This window comes from Lygodium microphyllum, chromosome 21 (genome assembly GCF_053477565.2).
Source record: "Lygodium microphyllum isolate KBCC chromosome 21, Lygodium_microphyllum_v1.1.10, whole genome shotgun sequence".
In the NCBI taxonomy this organism is placed as follows: Eukaryota; Viridiplantae; Streptophyta; class Polypodiopsida; order Schizaeales; family Lygodiaceae; genus Lygodium; species Lygodium microphyllum.
This window is the reverse complement of record NC_141155.1, coordinates 25315994-25336401: the sequence shown is the minus strand read 5'-3', so window position 1 is coordinate 25336401 and position 20408 is coordinate 25315994.

The following is a 20408-nucleotide window of genomic DNA, read 5'->3' as shown; positions in this document are numbered from 1 at the left end:
CCGGCTCCGCCCCTAACCCCCTAGCCCCTTTTGCTCCCCCCCACTTCACGCTTAGGGCCCATCAAGGGCAGGACATACCTAGGGAGGTCCACTCGCCTATGGTTAGACCTGTCACCCTAAGCTACTTGCACTGCACCTCTTGCACGATTGGGGCCCCCAAGCATGGGATATCACCCACGCTACCCTGTGGTTAGACCCAACTCCCCATTCCACTAGCACGGGCATAATGTGCCCGACTATACAATAAGATAGACACCCCCTCCTTAGGTAAAGCACCGCACCCTGTCCTTTCAAGCATCACCAAAGCAACCAACCACCGACTTCGAAGGCCCCCGTCAACCACTTGCTATCCGTTTGACTTCTCCAACCAACCTTACTACCACGCTTCCACGAGCACCCAAGTTTACACGTCGCCTACCCTTACACGACTACTTCACCAACAGTCGACAAGAGTGCCATGGGACTGGCACCCGTCTCGAAGGGGGGTAATGTTAACCCCAAGCCAAGAAGGCGGAAGAATGAATGAAAAAGCAGAAAGAAGATGGAAAAGGAGCAAAGACACGCAGGCGGCCTCTAAAGCTAAGCTAGGGCCAAAAGCGTAGTTTTAAATAAAATGTGCCTCAAATACTCCAAAAACTCTTGTAAAAGAGAGCCAGGATCCCTCCTATGCCACTTGTAAAAGAATAGTCAAATATAGGCCTAGGGCATGAAGCAAAAAAAGGGAATTAGAAAAAGGGACCTTGCCACAATGGCCGGTCATGTAGAAAGGGATGGGCGCCCATGGGGTTGTAGGGTTTGTATATATAAAGTTCAAAAAGTGAATGGAAGCTCATTCTTTGGTGTGTGGCTAACAAGAGCTCTTCTCTACTTCTCCTCTTCTTGCTTGTGTGTGCTCTTGAGAGAGGGAGTGTGAGAGTGTGAGGGAGTGAGTGAGTGGGAGTGAGGGATCAAGAGGGTGAAGCTCTTCACCATCTCCTCTTCTCTTCTTCTCTTCTCTTCTCTTCTCTTCTCTTGCGTGCGCGGATATGGTGGATGGAGCTTGGAGATGGAGGATGCTTGAGCCAGCATCTAGGATCGTGGAGCTACCAGTGTGTGTGAGAGAGAAGGCAACTCATATCGGCATCAAGGTAAGCTCACTACACTCGTAGGATCGATGGCGCATCGGCTATGTGAGAGGTAGCCATTAGAGCTCACTTGGAACACTTGAAGCAATAAGCGGTCCATGGGTCTTGTAGTTGAGCGAAAGCTCCCACATCTATTTTGCTGGTCCTAGGTGTATGCAGCTAGGCATTGCAGAGCCCTGCGAGCCAACTTCCTCTCTTCTTCGAGGTCTGCTATGATGTCCTCTATAGATCTACTGCGGTGTTCTAGCTGGGTTTGAGCACCGTATTTGTTCGCCAACTGCTAGACAGCTTCAAGAAGCTCTCCAAGGTCAAGATCCTCGGTGGTGTGTGGTGTCATGGGCTAAAGGTGACAAACTACTGCAATTGATGAGGAAGGTTGTGATGGCCATGATGATGATGCTTTTGTAGGTGATGTTGTACAGGCCATGAGATGTTGTGAACAACAACAGATGATCTATGATGTCAAATGGGAAATGCAGATACTGCATCTTATAAACATGAAGATGATTATGAAAAGGACTTACTAAAATCAACAGAAAATGTCATTAAGGCTAGCATGATCCTAAAAAGAAGGCACCAAAAACAAGAATTTTGTGATGATAATCATGGTAGTAGGTAGGGCATGGTAAAATGATGATGGTAGTATATAGAACACATCAGAGTAAGATGAAGATTATGAGGATGATGACGTTGCAAATGGTATTGATGGTGAAGGTGATGTTGCAAGTGATTGTGGGTGTTGATGGCTAGCATATTTCCAAGTAAGGGGAGTTAGCACATGCATGATGATGAGGTGCAAGCAACTCCATAGGTGCTCAATTTGAGAGGAGGAAACATTGATGATAATGATGATGGTGGAACACTTGTTTTTCTTCAATCTCACTTGATGTCCATGTAGTCTTATCTTTCCAATATTCTCTTGGATGTATTTCACACCTTTTGTTTTTTGTATACCACGGTGTTCATAGCTCATGTGAGACATCATGAGTGTAACCCATTATGCTAATGTATTTGCATTCTATTGCAATGCCATTCCATAAAAATGAATCCCAAAAAAACTCCATAATATGCAAGACAATATGTTTTCTTTAAACTTAGTAAAAATTTCATAATCTAATAATTTGTATATATTTCGAAGTTAACACATGTGTATTACTCCTACTCCACTATGCAATGCAATCGAGTGACTATGTGGCCAACATGCCCTTGGTCCCAACAAGAGAACCAAAATGTTGCACTTTATGAGCCTGACATTAGGACCATTGAACATATCCTTATTCTTTCAAGGATTTTGACCTACAAAGTGCATGCCTAATTCTTACCTAGCCTACTCATATGCCACATCAATCTATGACTAGATATGATGAGAGAATGCACTTATCAATACTCATCATCTTGTAGTCATTGAGTTAGCAGGACATGTCCTCAATCCATGCACATGCCCCTTTGTTCCCAATCTTGCTTCCACTTTTACCATGAATGAGAGGAGATACCAATGATGAACTCGATGAGATGAAGAGAATAAGAAAGCTTCATGAAACACATTCCTTATAATCTTAACTCACACACTTTTGCTTGTGTTTGCAACTCACCAAAGGGATGGGATGGAGAAGAAGGGGAAAGGATGAAAGGAGCTTCTCATTGCTATGTCCCTCACTCCATACAAACACTCTCATAGTCCCTCTCCTTCACTCTTTCTCAAGAAAATAGAGTAGCAAGAAGGCAAGGTTTGCACACACATAAATAGCTTATTCCATTAGTTTTCATCTCTTTTATACATGAATTATAGGGTTAGAGTTTTCCATCCCCCTCGGGCATCCAACCCCTTTCTGTGATCTCATGATAGGACTTACCTTCTATTTCATACACATAGACCTTAGTCTTAATCCAAAAAGTGAATAATAGTTGTAATCACATGGTGCTACTTGATTAGATACAGTTTGCATGGGAGGCAGGTTGGCTCTCAATCCAATTGGATTTTATAACAATTTATTTTTCAAAAATTATGGTTTTTTTCCTTTTTGTGGTTAACACACAATTATTGCTACTCTTTTTCTAGTCCATGCAAATCAAGGATGTGGGCTAACAACTAAGGCTAGGACCAAGATTGAGGAGGCTACTAAGGAAATAAATTCAACTCCTTGATTTGAATATGGGTAGAAATATGAGAGGAAGGGGGAGTGATAGAGGCTACAATGGAGGTAAGCTGGGAAGAGAGCCCAATTCTTGAGTTTATATGGCATCACAAGACATTGTGCTAAGCAAATAGATATAATCTTAGGAAAGATTCTATGAAACAACTATGCATCTAGGGATTAGTCACATGGTGGTTATCTACTAGCTATGTGTCATATACTTTTAGTAATATGCATAACTCTCACGAGACTTTCTAAGAAAACATAACACAAAAAAAGTTAACAATGAACACAAGTACAAGAAAGAATAGGAGAGAAATACAAAAAAAATATCTTTTACCAAGCTAAGATAACTAATAGCCAAAGACTGTCCACCCCTACGCTCCTACAAGCTTTGATGGTGAACTAGATCAATGTTGGATAGAGGACATTGAGTGTAGAGGTTATGTAACTCTTTCATTATATGCCCAATAGTTATGTTGCACACACACACACACACACACAGAGGATAGTAGGTGGATCGATGAAGTGGATTATAAGTTCATCCATAAAGTGGATGGTAGGTGAGGAAAAGGTGGATCCATAAACTAAGAGGTGGAAAAGGGTGGTGAATGGATAAGATTGTTGGGAAGTAGGATATTGAATATCCTCCATCAATATGTAGGATATTACATGTTCTCCATCAAGATGTAAAATATTAAATATCATCCAACGTAAGTCCCCTTGACTCACTACTCATATGGTTTGCATTAAGTCTCTACCCGCATGGCCCATCTAACCTATCAGTCAATCCATAAAAAAAATTTGGCAATATTTCTCTCATCACTTGATGTATATGACTATTGTCATCAACTCTTTCCCACTTGATCCAATAGTCAAGCTCACGTAGGCCATCTCATAACCATCTCATCCTTAATGTTAGACCCCTTCCAGTAACTAGAAAATTTGCACTTCCTAGCGCCCATCATGGCTTCTTCTCATCTAAGAGCCTTACAATGTTTGGCACTTGGAGTATATGTAGGTAATTTAGATATGGGTATTTGAGTGACTTCCAACATCCCCCTTAATGTCCACTTTAAAGTGAACTACTTGTTTGTCCAACACCAAGTCAAAATACATTAGACTTCTATAGAATAATATTCAAACTCCCCAAATCCATCCTTAATGAGCTCTTACACCATGGTAGTATTGAATCTCTATATGATTTGTGTGGGCATGAAACACAGGGTTGTTTGCATTTACCATGCAACTCTAATTATCACTTCATGAATCATGATTGTTGTCTCTTTGATTAGAACTCACATGTCTCCTGAAATCTTTCTTAACCAAATTGCTTCACAAGTAGTAAATGCTACCTTGTATTCATTCTCTATTAAAGACAACAACATTGTAGGTTTGTTCTTATTGATCTAAGATAAAAATATTGATCTAAGTGAAGCAATATCCATTTGTTGGGGGTAAAGGTGCCTATGCCTAATCACCAGTGTATTACTACACTAACAGTACCTGCACACCTATACACTACAAGTGGTGGGCATCTATCACTATCACTTCATTATTTATTCTTTCAATGACATTTGAATAAAGAGAAGGTCAGTCACACATTGTGACTATTAGAGTTCTCACATATTGTGTCTCTTTCTCTCTCTTGCTCTTGATCCTTCCACCATAGCTCTTGCTTTTGCTTGTGTACTTTCACTCCGGGCTCACTCCCTTTAACGAGTATTAGAGCCAACCATTTGAGGAGCTTCTTCATTCTTTGCTTCAGCCCAAATTCAAATCTTCAACTCAAGGTTTCATGGCAGCCATTCTTTCTTTATCTCAAGGTATGCATTGAGTTTTTCTATCTTCTGGCTTGTTTTGCTTGCTCTATGCTTATTGACGAGCTTTATAAGGCTTTGTAGAGCCTTGTTGAGTGCTTATTGAGTTGAGGAGTAGTCATTTTATCCATTTTGAGTGGATACAGAGAATCTTATAGAAGGTAGCTTTGATATCACTATCGTATTTTGGCCATAACTTTTACATATGGTATTAGATTTAGGAGTTTTATAGCTAGAAACAAAGAGCGTGATGAGAGGCATAAACTTCAGCACTCACAAAGTTGATTCTATGTAGTTTTCTATCTTTATTTCACATAGAGCAAAATAGTTTTGGTTTGGATAGCAAACAGTAAATTCCATAATGCATGTTTGATGCTTCGGGGATGCTATTTTGATGCTCGGATGTTGTGCTTATGCTTATGGGCTCTATAGAGGCGACCGCCAAGACCCACGGGACCGCTTATTCTTTCAAGTGTTTCAAGCCGAGCGCTAATGACTACCTCTCACATAGCCGACATGCTATCTCTCTCTACGTAGTGAGCTTACCACCATGCCCGATCAAGTTGCCTCCTCTCTTGAGCACTCCGGTAGCTCCATGATCCAAGTGCAAGCTTCAAGCGAGCTTGATTCACAAGCTCCATGCTCCAAGCTCCATTTCCATGGGCAAGACAAGAGAAGAGAAGAAGAGAGGAGAAGATGGAGAACTTCTCCACCACGGTCCCTTACCCTCACACACTCACTTCCTCACACTCACACACACTCTCTCAAGCACAAGCTCAAGCAAGCAAGCAAACAAGAAGAAGAAGAAGAAGAAAAAGAAGAGAGCTACTTTTGGCCACACACAAAAATGAGCTTCTTCATTCACTTTTTGCCTTTTATACAAAACCCTAAACCAAATTCCCTTTGGGCGGTCATCCCCTTTTTGGTCCGGGCTTTGGCCCATTTCTCCAACCCTTCTCCTCCTCTTCCCTATTGGCATGGCCTCAACCCATGCCTGTAACCATTTACAATTTACACGGGTGAGAGCCCAACACTCTTTTACAAAATAAATCATGATGCACCTTGCACTCTTTTACAAAAGTATTGACTTGTGCTTTTTCTTGTGCCCCTCTCTCCTTGATTTAGGGCTTTTTTGCACTTCTTGTGTTTCTAGATTTTTCTTGGCATGCCTTCATCTTTCCTTTCACTTTTTCCTTGGCTTTGTCTTCTACTTTAGATTTTTAAGATTTTCCACCTTGTTCTTCTAAGGGTTAACATTACCCCTTCTTAGAGGATGAGTGCCAATCCCATGGCACTCTCCATCATAGGTAGTAGGCTTTGGCATGCACTGAAGACGTGGGTGGAAGGAACTCTTGTGGTTTGCCTTGGAGGAGTTTTGGTGGTGGTATAGATGAAGGTCATTGGTGGCACTTTGTTGACATGATTGGTTGGTGATAGGGTTGTTGAAGTTAATGATAGGGATGTTATTTATTGGGAGTTGCAATCACGGCTCGCACAAGTGTTGGTGTTCTGGGGATTTTACTCGTGGCAATTTTTTGGTGGGCTTGCATGATGATAAAGGACAAGAGTTGAGAGTTGAGTGTTGATGAAGATTTGACAGTACTTTCGTTAGAGTCTTCAATACCTGCAATTGAAAACCTCTCATATGGTCTCTCCCTAGGGGTTAGTGCTAGTCTTCTTATCATGCACAAGACGTAGTTTGATTAGTTTGGGAGACAGATCGTAATAAGCCAAGAGTATTGTCCTGCACTTGGGGACCCAAACTATGTATAGATTGTGGTGTAGATATTATGTGAGCGCACATGCATACTTAGATATTATGTAATTAGAAGTTTGCTTGTCTAGTTTCTCGTAGCAATGTGTGGATGAAGCAAGGGTTCAATGGGGTGGAAAGAATTGTCGATGTTGAGGAGAAGTACACTTGAAGACTTCTTGAGACATCATTTGTGATTTTGACAACATGATGTAGCATAATTGAGCTAATTGACACCTTGGCTTTTGGTAGCTGGTGGCTACTTATAGTGTTTGAATAGTACAATGTACTTTCCATGGTATTTCGTGCCTTTCTTACCACTATTGATTGCAATGGCAATGAGATGGAGTGCAAAAAAGAATTATGTAAATGGTTCAAGGTGACACGTCTCTAACCATAGGCGAGACAAGCTCCCAAGGTATGTCCTGCCCTTGGTGTGCCCTAAACAATTGTGGGGATGTATAAAGGGCTAGGGGACTAGGGATGGAGCCAGTCAACCAAGGTCACTGGGCATACCTAATTTGAGGACCCCTAGGTGTTGTGTTGGGATCATGGGTGCCTTTTTTTCCCCTTTTTTTCTTTTTTTTTCCTTTTTTTTCTTTTTTTTGGATAAAATGAATACAATCATTGCAATATTTTGAGGTTATCGGTCTTTCATTTGAATTGAGAAATGTCAAGATCCAAAGCCTATGAAAAATGGATATTACAAAGATGACTGTGTAACTAGCATCGATGCTAGAGGAACAATTGTTGAGATGAAGAGATACAATTGAGATTTTGAAAACCTCTTTGTAACATGTGAGACATCAAAACAATTGAGGTAGCAACTGGAGTGAGTTGTGCATGGACAAGGGACAAAGCATTTGGTGAATTGAATCCTGATTGATGAAGAAACATTTGTCATTGTTGAGAGCATGGATCCTACTTGGATGTAGAGTTTGGCTAAGAAAGAGAGAGTAGCCAATGACTATGCTTTGGGACATGCTCAAATGCAATGTATGCTTTCTATAGGGGTGATTTTCTCTCCTAGGGCCTTCTGTCATAGCTCTTTGTTTCTTGGTATTTTTGTCACTTTCTCCATAATCGCTCTTTGTGGGGTTGGTGGTCGTGTGGTGACTTAGACACTGAACACTTTTGTATAGATACATGTGTCATCCTGCATTCACTTGGAAACTCGTGACAATACATGCAAGTCATATGCTTCAACCATAATGAATAGGTGTGGCTCAAAAAGACATCACATATTTAAATTCCATAGTGTTGACTTCGGTGCATATCAGCTGTGCTTGATTATCATTACTTATGTGTGTGTTGGCTTTGCTTCTTTTGGTATTATTTATACATAGTCACAAAACACATTGTTTATTTATCTACACATTTATGAATCCATGTCACTTCATGAGGATAAAAACCAATTGTAGAACTTAAGATTGTACTGGAGTGTGGCATATGTATCCAGTAATCATGGTAGCCTACTCAGTAACAATAGATATATTACAACATCGAGTAGCATGGTGCCTTGTCCGAGTCTACTGGCAACATGTAGCTCCTCTCCTCAGTGAGAACCTCATCAATCAGAGAGTTCTCTTGGATAGTTCCAGCAAAGTCCATATCTTGAATGGTAGTCAGTACTCAAAAGAAAGTTTGTGCCACATAGGTCGGGTCTCTTTGAGACCGCCACCATTTGGCCAATCACTCCTTTGAGACTATCATAATCTAGGCTCCAAGTTTGGCCATTGTAGTGCGGTTTTCAAACTAACATTTTTCAAATTGACTTCGACCCTCTGATTGTTGCTTTAGTTGCTCTGTCTCTAAGAGATTTGGTTGGCAAAGCGTTTCGTTGAATGTCACAATTAAGCATAGTTTATCGGCTTCCTCATCGTCAGAGATGAGTTGCATGCATTCATGTAGGGGCTTTTCATAGTGCTTGTTAAGATATTCTTGCTCTTCCTAGGATAGCTAATATGGAAAATATTCCTCAAGTTTCTCCCTAAGGAATGTGCCCATGTCCGCAATGATGTAGGCATGTTCGAATAATTTGAGTCTAGCATCCAACTCGATCAAGCACTCTAACACACTTCTATGTTCAATGAGGGCTTGCTCGGTTGCTATCCCATGCACAGTTCTGGGAGTTTCCCTAGGCTTTAGCATAGCTAGGGGCTCAGAGCAAGATTGGTCAATGCTATAGGATTGCTTATGTCCTCAAGGTTTTCATGTTTCTCCTGAGGCTTTGCTGCTATTGTGTCATGGATCTCCTCAGACATGACTAGTATAGTTTCATCGACTTGTTGTGGCAGTGTTGTATCTACTCTTGATTGGTCAATGTAAGTTTTGTTGTCAGTGGATTGAGCATTGTAAGCAACCATTGATGGTAATGGATGCTTTGATTTATCAGAATACATGGATGTGTGTGAGGTTTCACCACCGTTAGGAGAGATGGCAATGGGTTCATTGGTGGGTAGACTCAATGCTTAATTCCTCAACTCTTCAGCACTCTTGGTCTCAATCTTCCTAGCATCTACAGCCACTTGCAACTGTCATTGTTTTCTCCTATTTTTTCTTGGGCAATCAAGATGTATCATTTAAAGACTCTGGACCCCGAACTAGGTCAACTCTTGATGTGCTTGGTTGGGCCTTAGCATTCTCTTTTTCTTGTGTGTCCTTATGGGACATAGCCGCGGCCTGCTGAACAGCCTCGCTAGGTTGTGAGGGCACAAGTGCCTCTCTTTTGGGAGAGTCTAGCTCTTCAACTAATTCCCCTCCATTTAGCCCCTCATCCAATTGCATTGGCAGTTGCTCCTGGTTGGGCGTTTGCTCTAGACTCTTGTCCTTACCAATTGGAACATGCCTCTATTGCTTCTTATCAAAGTGGGTGCTGTGTTTAGAGCTGCCTTTCTCTTACTTTGGAAATTTGGGTGACTCTATTATAGAACCAAGAGACGGTTTAGGGTTCCTATCATGTAGGCTTGGATGAAACCAGCTGAAGAAGTTAGGGTTGTATTGATCGGAAGCATAAAGATCCAGGATTACAAGGTCTTGAGTAAGGCATAAGACATATGCGCTAACATTAAGTACTATGCTCTCTAATCCTAGCTCGCTAGCCATGTGTAGATCTTCTTCTAAAAGCAGTTTATTGTACAATGGATGTTTTTGAACAGTGGCAGTAAGCTGGACCTCATGGACCGTTTCCAACACTCTTAATGAGGTTAGGGCAATGTACGTGGGATCATGTATTGATGTCCAAAGGGCTTTCCTTTGCTCGATGAGTGTCATTAGTCAGTGGCCAATTTTGGCATCCAAACTTTGGTTGGAGTATCATTTCTACACAAAGTTATATTGTCCTTTCCCTTTTCATTTGATTGCTTCGAGCTTTTCCTTGTTTGTCTCACATTGAGCAATATAGAGTGAGGGTATCAAGTGCAATTTCCTAGCTATGGCTTTTGGAATGTCCTTTATGACCTCTTCGACGATAGCTACATAGTGGGAACAAACATGTTGTTGCTCATCCCAAGTCAAGGGTTTGACTATGAGCTTTGTGTGCTCTAGTGTTGGCCTTCTATAGAGCAAGCTCTCACTCAACCACCAAGACCCACGGACTGCTTATTATTATTCAAGTGTTTCAAGTAAGCACAAATGGCTACCTCTCACATAGCTGACATGCTATCCCTCCCTACGAGTGTATTGAGCTTACCTTAATGCCCGATTGAGTTGCCTCCTCTCTCAAACATACTGGTAGCTCCACTATTCATGATGCAAGCTCAAACATCCTCAAATCTCTTCCTCCAAGCTCCATCCTCCATAGCCACCACACGCAAGATGAGAGAAGATGGTGAAGGACTTCACCTCCAAGATCCCTCACCCTCACACACTCCCTCCCTCACTTACTCACACTCCCTCCCTCAAGCACTCACAAGCAAGAAAGAGAATAGAGGAAGAGAAGAAGAAAACTCCACTTTGCCACACACCAACAAAGAATGAGCTCTCATTCACTTTTTGAACTTTATATACATGCCCTAAAATCCCATGGGTATCCATCCCCTTTTTACATGGCCGACCGTGGCCTAGGCTCTTTTTTCCATTATCCTCCTATCTTCTTAGCTTCCTTCCTACCACCCATCTATATTTACAATTTGCACAGGTGAGAGCCCGGTGCTCTGAAAATAAATCATGATGCGTCTTGTGCTCTTTCACAAAAGTATTGACTTGCACTTTTTCTTATGCGCCTTTCTCCTTGATTTAGGAATTTTTTGTGCTTCTTTTGTTTCCATATTTTTCTTGGCATTCCTTCATCTTCCATTTCACTTTTGCCTTGGCCTTGTCTTTTGCTTTAGATTTTTTGGATTTTTCACATTTTTCGTCTGACGGTTAACATTATCTCCCTCCTAAACGAGTGCCATTCCCATGGCACTGATGCAAAGTGGTTGAAAGGGGTGATGGGTGTAGCCAAATGGATTTTTTGAGTTTATATACTAGCCCTGGTTGAGGAGGGATTTATGCCTTTGAAATTGAATATCATGTTGGATGGATCCCTGCGTGGAGAGAGATAGATGTGAGAATCCATCTTTGAAATTGAAGATAAATTTGGACGGATCCCTGCATGGAGAGAGGCGGATATGTGGATCCATCTTTGAAATTGAAGATAAAGTTGGACGGATCCTTGTGTGGAGAGAGGCGGATGTGCGAATCCATCTTTGAAATTGAAGATAAAGCTGAACGGATCGGTCGTTTGGCCCTCCATGGCTGCCTTCTCCTGTGATGTTCCAAATGAGCTTCTTCATTCACTTTTTGAATGGGATTGCCTTGATCTGCCACCATTGCCTCAATTTGTCTTCATGGGAACATTGTAGCATAAAATGGCCCCTCTCATCGGTGGTTGCTAGTCTCGAGACATTGCGGTTTTGAGGTGATGAGGGTTCAATGAGAAAGAGCAAATGTGTGAGTCGATGGTGACAGGGCTACAGAGGAAGTGAGCTTGGAAAGAAACAAATTACCCGGTTAAGGTGGTGGGGGCCAGGGGCGTATTGCATGGATGATGGGGCCACTGAAGTCGGTGGTTGAGGCCTTTGTTTGTACCTAGAAAGAAAAGAAGGTGCACCACCTGGGGGTGTCTCTACTTTGTCGTGGAGTGCAGGGTACACGTGCTTGTGGAACTGGGAGATGGGTCTTGGGCAAGCCCTCGATTGTGTCCTACACTTGAGAACCCACTTTGTGCATAAGGGAGGTGCGGTGCAAGGGGCTTAGGGTGACGAGTCTGGCCATAGGCAAGAATTACCTTCCTAGGTATGTCCTGCCCGTTATGTGCCCTAAGCATATGTAGTGGGGAATTAAAAAGGGCTAGACGGTTTTCCGGCTAACCAAGGCCATAGGTTGCACCTAACTTGAGAACCCCTAGGTGTAGTGACTGTGACCCTTGTGCATCCTGTTGTGTCTATGTGTGATATCTCTTTTTGTTTCCATGTTCTATGATTGCCTTTTTTCTTTGTACCTCCTTGTCTTTCTTTTTCTTCTTCTTCTTTTCTTTCTCATTTTCTTTTTCTTTCTTTCTCTTTGTTTTTTGTGTCCAAGCTACATGGTCGTGACAAAAGTTAGTCTTTGTCATTGAAGTGAGGTGGAGAAGGGGGCCTAATAGATTTGTTAAGGAATTGGAGGATTTTGAGGTACCCCTTGAGGTTTAGGTGGACCTGAAGGGTGGTGGTGGAGAGGAATGGATGATTGTAGTGGGTGAAGTGGCTATCATTCATATCCTCTAGAAGAGCTAAGCAAAATGAAGGTAATAGAGTAGCTCACATCATTAGTCAAGCCATTGCACAACTATCTATAGCATTAGGGTCAAAATGGAGTATAGGGAGGCCGCGCTCCTGTGGCATGGGGTCTTGGCTAAGGAGTATCCTTAGCAATCTAAGGTAATTACAAGTAGTAATAAAGGCGGGGTCAGGGCATAAAGAGAATTCATTGGTGAAGTGGATTAGGGTATCATACAAGTTCTCTGATGTCAAGTCTAGGGCATCTTCATATGTAGTACAATGAGGATTATAAATTATAGGGAAATCATAGTGGTCGTGGACCACACTGGAGTCAAAACCCACTCCCACCCTTCAAGGGTAGGGCATAAAGGTTGGGTCATTCCGCTCAAAGGGTTGAGTGTTGCAAAAGGCCATCTAAGTGTCCAGGTTGGTGTCGTATACCCTTCTTCTCCATTTAGGCTGACATTCATAGCCAGGCACCGACCTTGGCACTTCAAAAACCTTATTCTGCCAAAATTCGACATCTTCAATGGCCCATAATGTTGGGTTTTTCTCTCTCTCCTTCCAGCCTTTTCTGTCTGAGCCTACTTCTGATGTCAATCACCTCCTCCACCACCTTGATGGGCAAAACCCTATGCAAAGTGGTAGGGAACTAGAAGTTAAAGTCAAAGGGTCTCCTAAATATTTCTTGCCTCTTCCAGATTACAAGGTCGACGTGGAAGCTTGCTGGGGCATCATCCTCGCATGGTGGGATAGGTGCTTGCGGTGCCCTCACTACCTTGGCATTCCATTTTCTCCTTGTCTCCTCACTATTTGTTTTCGTCTTTCCCTCAGTGCTGCCTTTCTTTCTATGAAGGTGTATGCATGTTGCTGCTCTTCAAGTCACAAGAAAGGAGGCGGTGGAAGAAGCTCTTCTTCATGTGGTCCCATTCCAAACTTCACATCCACCTCCCTCTCCTGGCTTGGCTCCTACTACTCTTCTTTGATGAACCCAAGTGTGTCCGCTTCTTGCAAGGTTAGGCCTGCCAGTAGGAGATAGTGGCATTGCTCTTCTAGGCTTGGGCCAACTCCGCTAGGTTGTGGTGGCATCTGCAATCATGCTTTCAGTGCTCTACGAGCCATTTCCAATTTTCTTTTCATGGCCTCTATGGACTCTCCCTCCTCTGCCTAGGTGACATCCAATAGAGTATCCAGGAAGGAGTGTTGCTACATTTGGAAGCTCACTTGGGTAGCCTCCACTCTGCTTTCAACAAGTATTTTTTCTTTTTCTACTTGAGCGAGATGACATGCCAAGGCTTTAACTCTTTGTTCATTCCGGCTAGCCCGTTCTTCTGCTCTCCTTTCCATGTCTTCAAGGCTTTCCCCTTGCTTCTAGGCTAGCACTATCAGTCTTCATTCTTCATCTTCCATTTCTATCCTTAGCTTCTGCTGCTCTTCCTATGTTGAGGTAGCCTCTTGGGTTAATCTTTCCACCTCTCTTTCATACCTACGAGCTCTTTCCTCCCTTAGCTCCTCCAGTTCTTCTGTAGCTTTAGTGATTTTCTCCATTTCAACTTACAGATATTCGTAATGTACCACAATCTCTTCATTGTGCCATCGTAGGTGTCGTATGGTCACAATTTCTTCATTTAGTCGCACCTGCCATTCTGCTTTTATCTCTTCCTTAGCTTGTAGTTGTTCCTTCAGCTTATGAACTTCCCTTTGGACCATGGCTATTTGGCATGTTTCCTCCAATTGGGATGCAGCCATGGCCTCTTTTTCGGCTTCGAGCTCTGCCACTATGATTTTTTTCTCCTCCTTGGCTTTCTCTAATTGAGAGAGAAGCTCCTTGACATACTCAGCGTATTCTTTGTGTGGCCTCTCTGTTGCAAGGACGGAGGTCGTGGAGCCTACCACCTTCTGCCTATTAGGGTCTTGCCTCTACTCGACGTCTGCCATAGCCAGCCTTTTGGTTCCTACCAGGGGGTTTCTTCTTCTGCTCCTTGGCCCATTTCTTTATTCATGAAATTCTGGACCCAAGCCATTAAGTTGTTGGCGTCCACCTGGGTCGTAGAGCTAGGTGTGGACATGGAGGTGGTGGTAGCGAACGTCAAGAGAGTGGGAATGGGGGTGATTGGAGCCTTATCCTTGTCTTCTCACACTGCAGGTGGCACAAACTCTGACACATGGTTGCTTGAGCTCAGCCCTTCACCTCTAGATGTGGGCTCACGGGTTCCGGTGGCTTGTCCTGCCTGGACTGCTGCTCAATGGACCTGCACGTGGTGAGGGCCATGTCTTCCTCCTCCTTTTTTCCAATTCCTCTTCTTGCTTTCTCCTTCTTTCCTCCTCGGCCTTTTTGGACTCCCTACGAGCCTTTTGCATTCCATCTTTTCTTGTTTCCTCCTCTCCTCTTCCTTAATTTTCTTCTTCATCTTCTTAGCCTTTCCCCAACGTCTGCTCTTCTTGTTCCATGTTTTCTTCTTTCTCACTCAGTGTCCTTTCACTAGATTGCACCTCCTATTCCTGGTGAGGTGGCAACTTGCTTGGTGTTTCATCCACTCCTTCTCCTGCTTCTTCCTGCCCTTGCCCCAAGGCTTCCCTAATGATAGCAGTGAGAACCCCACCGAATCCAATGGTTGTAGCCTTTGAAGATGAAGCTTTCCTTTTAGCCTTGTTGATAGGAGATTCTCCTCCGGCAGATTGTCCTCCTGTTGTGCCAAAGTCTTTGGTGACATGAGATTCTCCTCCGACAGGCTATCCTCCCGTTGCCAAAGTCTTTGCAGAGGTTGTAGCCTTTGAAGATGAAGCTTTCCTTTTAGCCTTGGTGACAGGAGATTCTCCTTTGGCAGGCTGTCCTCCCATTGCCAAAGTCTTTGCAGAGGTTACAATGGTCTTCCTCACAAAATTGTTGAGGGTCACTTCATCTAGCCACCATACCGCGATGCTCTCTAGAAGGGGGACATTAATGCGGCTCATGATGGTGTTGTATCTCTGACTAGAAAACAACGCATGCACTATCTTGGCTTGGAGTTGGACTTTGGGATCCGAAATATCTGCCAAGCTGATGCCATCGTTGGTGTGGACCTCTACCTTGTCCATTCCTAGCAAGAAATATACATCTCTCTTTCACTTCCTCTCTACTTTGTTTGCCAAGCCCAATGCCTTTTCCACCAGCTCCAGGGTCAATTCAATCTACACCCGATGAGTTTTCTCTCCCTCATACATAGTTACGATGTTGTAGTTCCTATGGAAAGTCCTCAAGAACTCTCCATAGTGGATGTAGTCTACCCCTTGGCCTACTACTTCCACATATTTCTACACATTGCATTACTCGATGATCTGTCTCACAGCTCATTCTTCAATGGACATGTCTTCTAGGTTGAAGATATGTCAGAACTTAAACTTGTTGAAAGCTCGTGTTTCCACTGAAAGACCGTATTTGCTTATTCTTCTTCTGAAAAATGCAATTTTCCAGCCTTTTCTTGGCCTGCCATGATGGGTTTCTGTCGTCATGAAACCATATTCACCATGAATGTTATTCAGAATAATCATAAACAAGAGGGAACAATTACATATTTGCTAAACCGAATTGCTCGAGTGCAGAAATCGACTTTTCTTCCAATTAGTCTCTTGATTTAAATTTATTAACCTTTTCCGCACTCACAAGTTATTCCATCCTACCAACGTGTGCCTTTCCTTTATTATTTTCCTTGTGTGTTTGGTTTGATTCATCTTACCCTTACCTTTGCCTCCTTCCCCTTGGAATTGAGAAGAATCCTTCCTAGGATTGAAGGCTAGAGTGTAAAGGACGTGCTGCACATGGATATAGTGCTTTACTTCTGCATGAGCCAAGCATAGAAGTTTGGATTATATTCCATGTGAGCATATCGGTCCATTTCGAAAGGTCGGATGCTGAGCTAGGTGATGTAAGTAAGGACATTGAGCAAGAAGTCATCAGAGTCCATGCATTTAGCAATGTGCAGCTCCTAATTGGTAAGGATGCGATCTAAGTAGGGGTGTCCCTGAATATGTTCTTCCATGGGTCGATCATGAATGGTCATTAATACCCTATAAGAGGTTGGAACAATATAAGTTGGGGGTTGTATTACCGATGTTTTAATTGCATGGCATTGCTTGGCATTTGACATGACCTGACATCCCCCAAGCTCCCATTGGAGGCGAAGAGTGTATCATTTTTTCTAGAAAGGGGAGTTGTTGGCTATAAGCTGTTTCAAGTCTTATATCTCTTGATAGTTGGCATAAGCTGCACGCTTGTCATATGAAGTGATGAGGCATTGTCGTTGCACTTGTTCGCGGGAAACTCCAATGACAATCGCAGATGCATCGAAAGCTTTGACAAACACAAATTCTGATTCTTCCCAAGAACAAGGGAGTGTCTGTATTTCCATCACCATAGGTTCATCCAAGAGTCCCAAGTTTGAGCGATCATAGCTTTTAGCAAGTGACATGAAAGTCGTGTCCAAGCGTCTAAGGCAAGTAGCCAAGTCATCCCTCGTATTTTCAACTAAGTTTGCAACCAGAGTAAGAATTGATCGCCACACATAAGAGGGTCTAAGGCCGATAGGTGGTTGAGGTTTGATAGAACTAGAGAGTTCAGTAGCTAATGGTTGCAACTTGGTTTGCTCCATTTAAGTTGAAAGATTCATGTTCGGTTCGGGAAGAGATCATAAATCTTCGGAAATCAAAGTCTTATGATCGACTTTCATTGATCAATCTGTTAGAAAATCGTGAAAGAACGATCCACAATACTATTCGAGATGCAGAGGAACAATATGAGGAGGCTACTGAGAAACTTAGAAGAGCCAAAACTCGTTTGCAACAAGCAAAACTAAAAGCCGATGAGATTCGCATAACCGGATTAACGCAAATGGAAAGAGAGAAATGGGATCTTGTCGATGCGGCAGACGAGGATTTGGAAAAATTAGAAGAAAGAAAAAATCATTCATAAAATCAATGACAATGCATTCAAGTTAGAATTACCACCTCACTGGAAAATTCACAACACATTTCACATTAGTTTATTACAACCCTTTAGAGGCCAATTACCTGTACACCCTGTTTACAAAAACCCACCTTTGTTAGATGAAGAGACTGAAATACTTGAACTTGAAGCTATTCTAGATACTAACTTTATGACCACTAGAACTGGCCGAAGATATTCTAGATATTCAGTCAAGTTTAAAATCATCCTGTAGAGGAAGCCCAATGGATGCACGCTAGAGACTTAAATGCTTTCCCCACTCTCTTATCTCGATACTATCAGCTCTAGATTTGGGTGGTTTGTTAGTAGCAGGCTGCGATTTTGGGTGATAGATTGATTTAGACGCTACTAAGCTAGGGTTTGGCGGTTCTATGGACTTGGCGGCCCGATTCTCTAATGGCCCGAGTGTGTCTAACCACTGTTTTGTGTGGCCAAACTCGAGGGTGGCATTTGAATAGGAACTTTGGTTGTTTTGGCTTTAGGTAGTCAAATCCAGGGGTTACCCTCATAGTAGCATTGTGATTGCAATAAGGTTTTGGGGACCCATTGTAGCTGACAATGAGTCAATGTTTACAATTTCTTCTTGGCCTCCTAGGTTTTGAGTGTGGGCCCTTAGCTCCGCGAAGACATGGGCCTTTGCTTTGAGGTGGCAATCCTTGATGTTTAGATACCCATTTGAAATGGGGTTTCTTGGCTTCAGTGTTGGGTGTAGCGGGTTGTCGACATTAAGGTTTGGCAGGTTGTGACAAGTCATAGCCCCCTCCTTAGACTTGACAGTGGGGTTCTTTATCGGTGGCTTTGCGGACTTGGAAGGAGTCACATCGCCCTTGCTGAAAGATGTAACCATTCAGATGTTGCTTATGGCTAGGTGGATACGTTGCAAATCATAGTCGACAATATGACAAGCTCGCTTCTTAAAGGTTCGTCCTAACAACGATACTATGCCTGCATCTTTAGTGTTGGGCAACACATAGAAGATCATTGGCATGCTTTTAGACTCGATAGAAATTGCAACCTTGCACTTTTCCAAAGGTGTGTAGGATCGGCCTCTATAAAGGGCTAAGGTTAGCATTAGTGGGCTACAACTATGGTTTGCTAATTTGGATCCAATGGTCATGGGTTAAGACATTAAAATTAGCTCCCTCATTGATCAATGCATTGATGGTGCATGTGTGCTTGGCAGTGACTATTATGCTTAGGTAAGCTAGTTCTATAGCTTCCTCATCCTCATCGTCCATGTTAACCCTCAAACAAACAAACGTGGAAAATTTGAAAAACCTGAAGCAGAAGACGAGGCCAAGGTAAAAGAAAAACGGAGGGTGAAGGTGCGCCAAGAAGAATCTGGAAACACAAAAAGTGCAAAAAAGTCCTAAATCAAGGAAAAAAGTGCACGAGAAAAAGTGTAACTCTATACTTTTGTAAAAAAGCGCAAGGGCGCACTGTGATTTTAAGAGTGCCAGGTCTCACCCATGCAATTTGTAAAGGTAGTTGGGTGGTAGGAAGAAAGCTAGGAAGGTAAGAGGACAATGGGAAAAAGGGCCTAGGCCATGGCCAGCCATGTAAAAAAGGGGACAAGGGGATGACCACCCAAAAGGGATTTAGGGTTTTGTATGTAAAGCTAAAAAGTGAATGAGAAGCTCATTCTTGTGTGTGGCCAAAAGTGGCTCCCCTCTTATTCTTCTTCTTCTTGCTCTTGCTAGCTTGAGCTTGTGCTTGAGAAAGGGAGTGTGAGAGTGTGAGGGAGTGAGTGTGAGAGTGTGAGGGAGTGAGTGTGTGAGGGTGAGGGACCGGGGAGGAGAAGCTCTATATCTTCTCCTCTCTTCTTCTCTTCTCTTCTCTTCTCTTCTCTTCTCTTGCTCGTGGCAATGGAGCTTGGAGCATGGAGCTTGAGGATGGAGCTTGCTTGAAGCTTGCACTTGGATCGTGGAGCTACCGAGTGCGCGGGAGAGGAGGTAACTCTATCACCATGGAGGTAAGCTCACTACACCCGTAGAGACAGATAGTACGTCGACTATGTGAGAGGTAGCCATTAGTGCTCGGCTTGGAATGCTTGAAGCAATAAGCGGTCCGTGGGTCTTGGCGATTGAGCTCGAAGCTCCCTTCATTTTGGTTTCATTGGCCGAGACCAACGGATTCAAGCCTTGAGCGCTTGCGCTCTTTGAATCGAGCATTGAAGTAGGGTTTTCCCCGAACCGGTGCTTGAGGTAGGTAGATAGGAAGCGAGGGAGTTTGAAGAGGTATTCGATCTCCTTAACAAGTAGGTTTTTGGTTTTTTGGATTTGGAAAAGCGGGTTGGAGTAGTGTAGGCGTTTCCTTTTTTATTTTTGTTGCATTAGGATAGGATTAGGACCAAGGAAACATAGAAAATAGAAGGGTTTTTACTGCTGAAAACAGGCTGAAAACGGGGAGAAAGGGGCATAAAATCTAAATCTTGAGTAGATGGGTGCAAGAGGGGTAACCATAAGGTCGAAGGAGACTTGAACAGGGCAATGAGAGGCTCAAAAGGCCAGGGGAAGCCTTATTTTGCAGTCAGACATTGAGAGAGAGAGCTTGAGAGAGAGATTGTGAGTGCAAGTACAAAAGGGATTCGATCCGGTTATTTTGTTGTTGCCCAGGTATTCCTTGACCTTCTCTGTATGGTACTTGTTTGATCTGGAAAGTTGGAGCTTAGTGTCATTAGGTATCGGGAGAGTCAATCGGACTCACCTTCCAAAGAATTTCAGGGCTGTTCACAAGGTAGGGTTGATCGTAAGACTATGGGTATGGGAGTCTTGGAGGTAGTCAACAATGCATGGTGTCATAGCAGAACCTGCCACAATTAGCACAAGGTCGTGAACTGGGGTCCAGACAC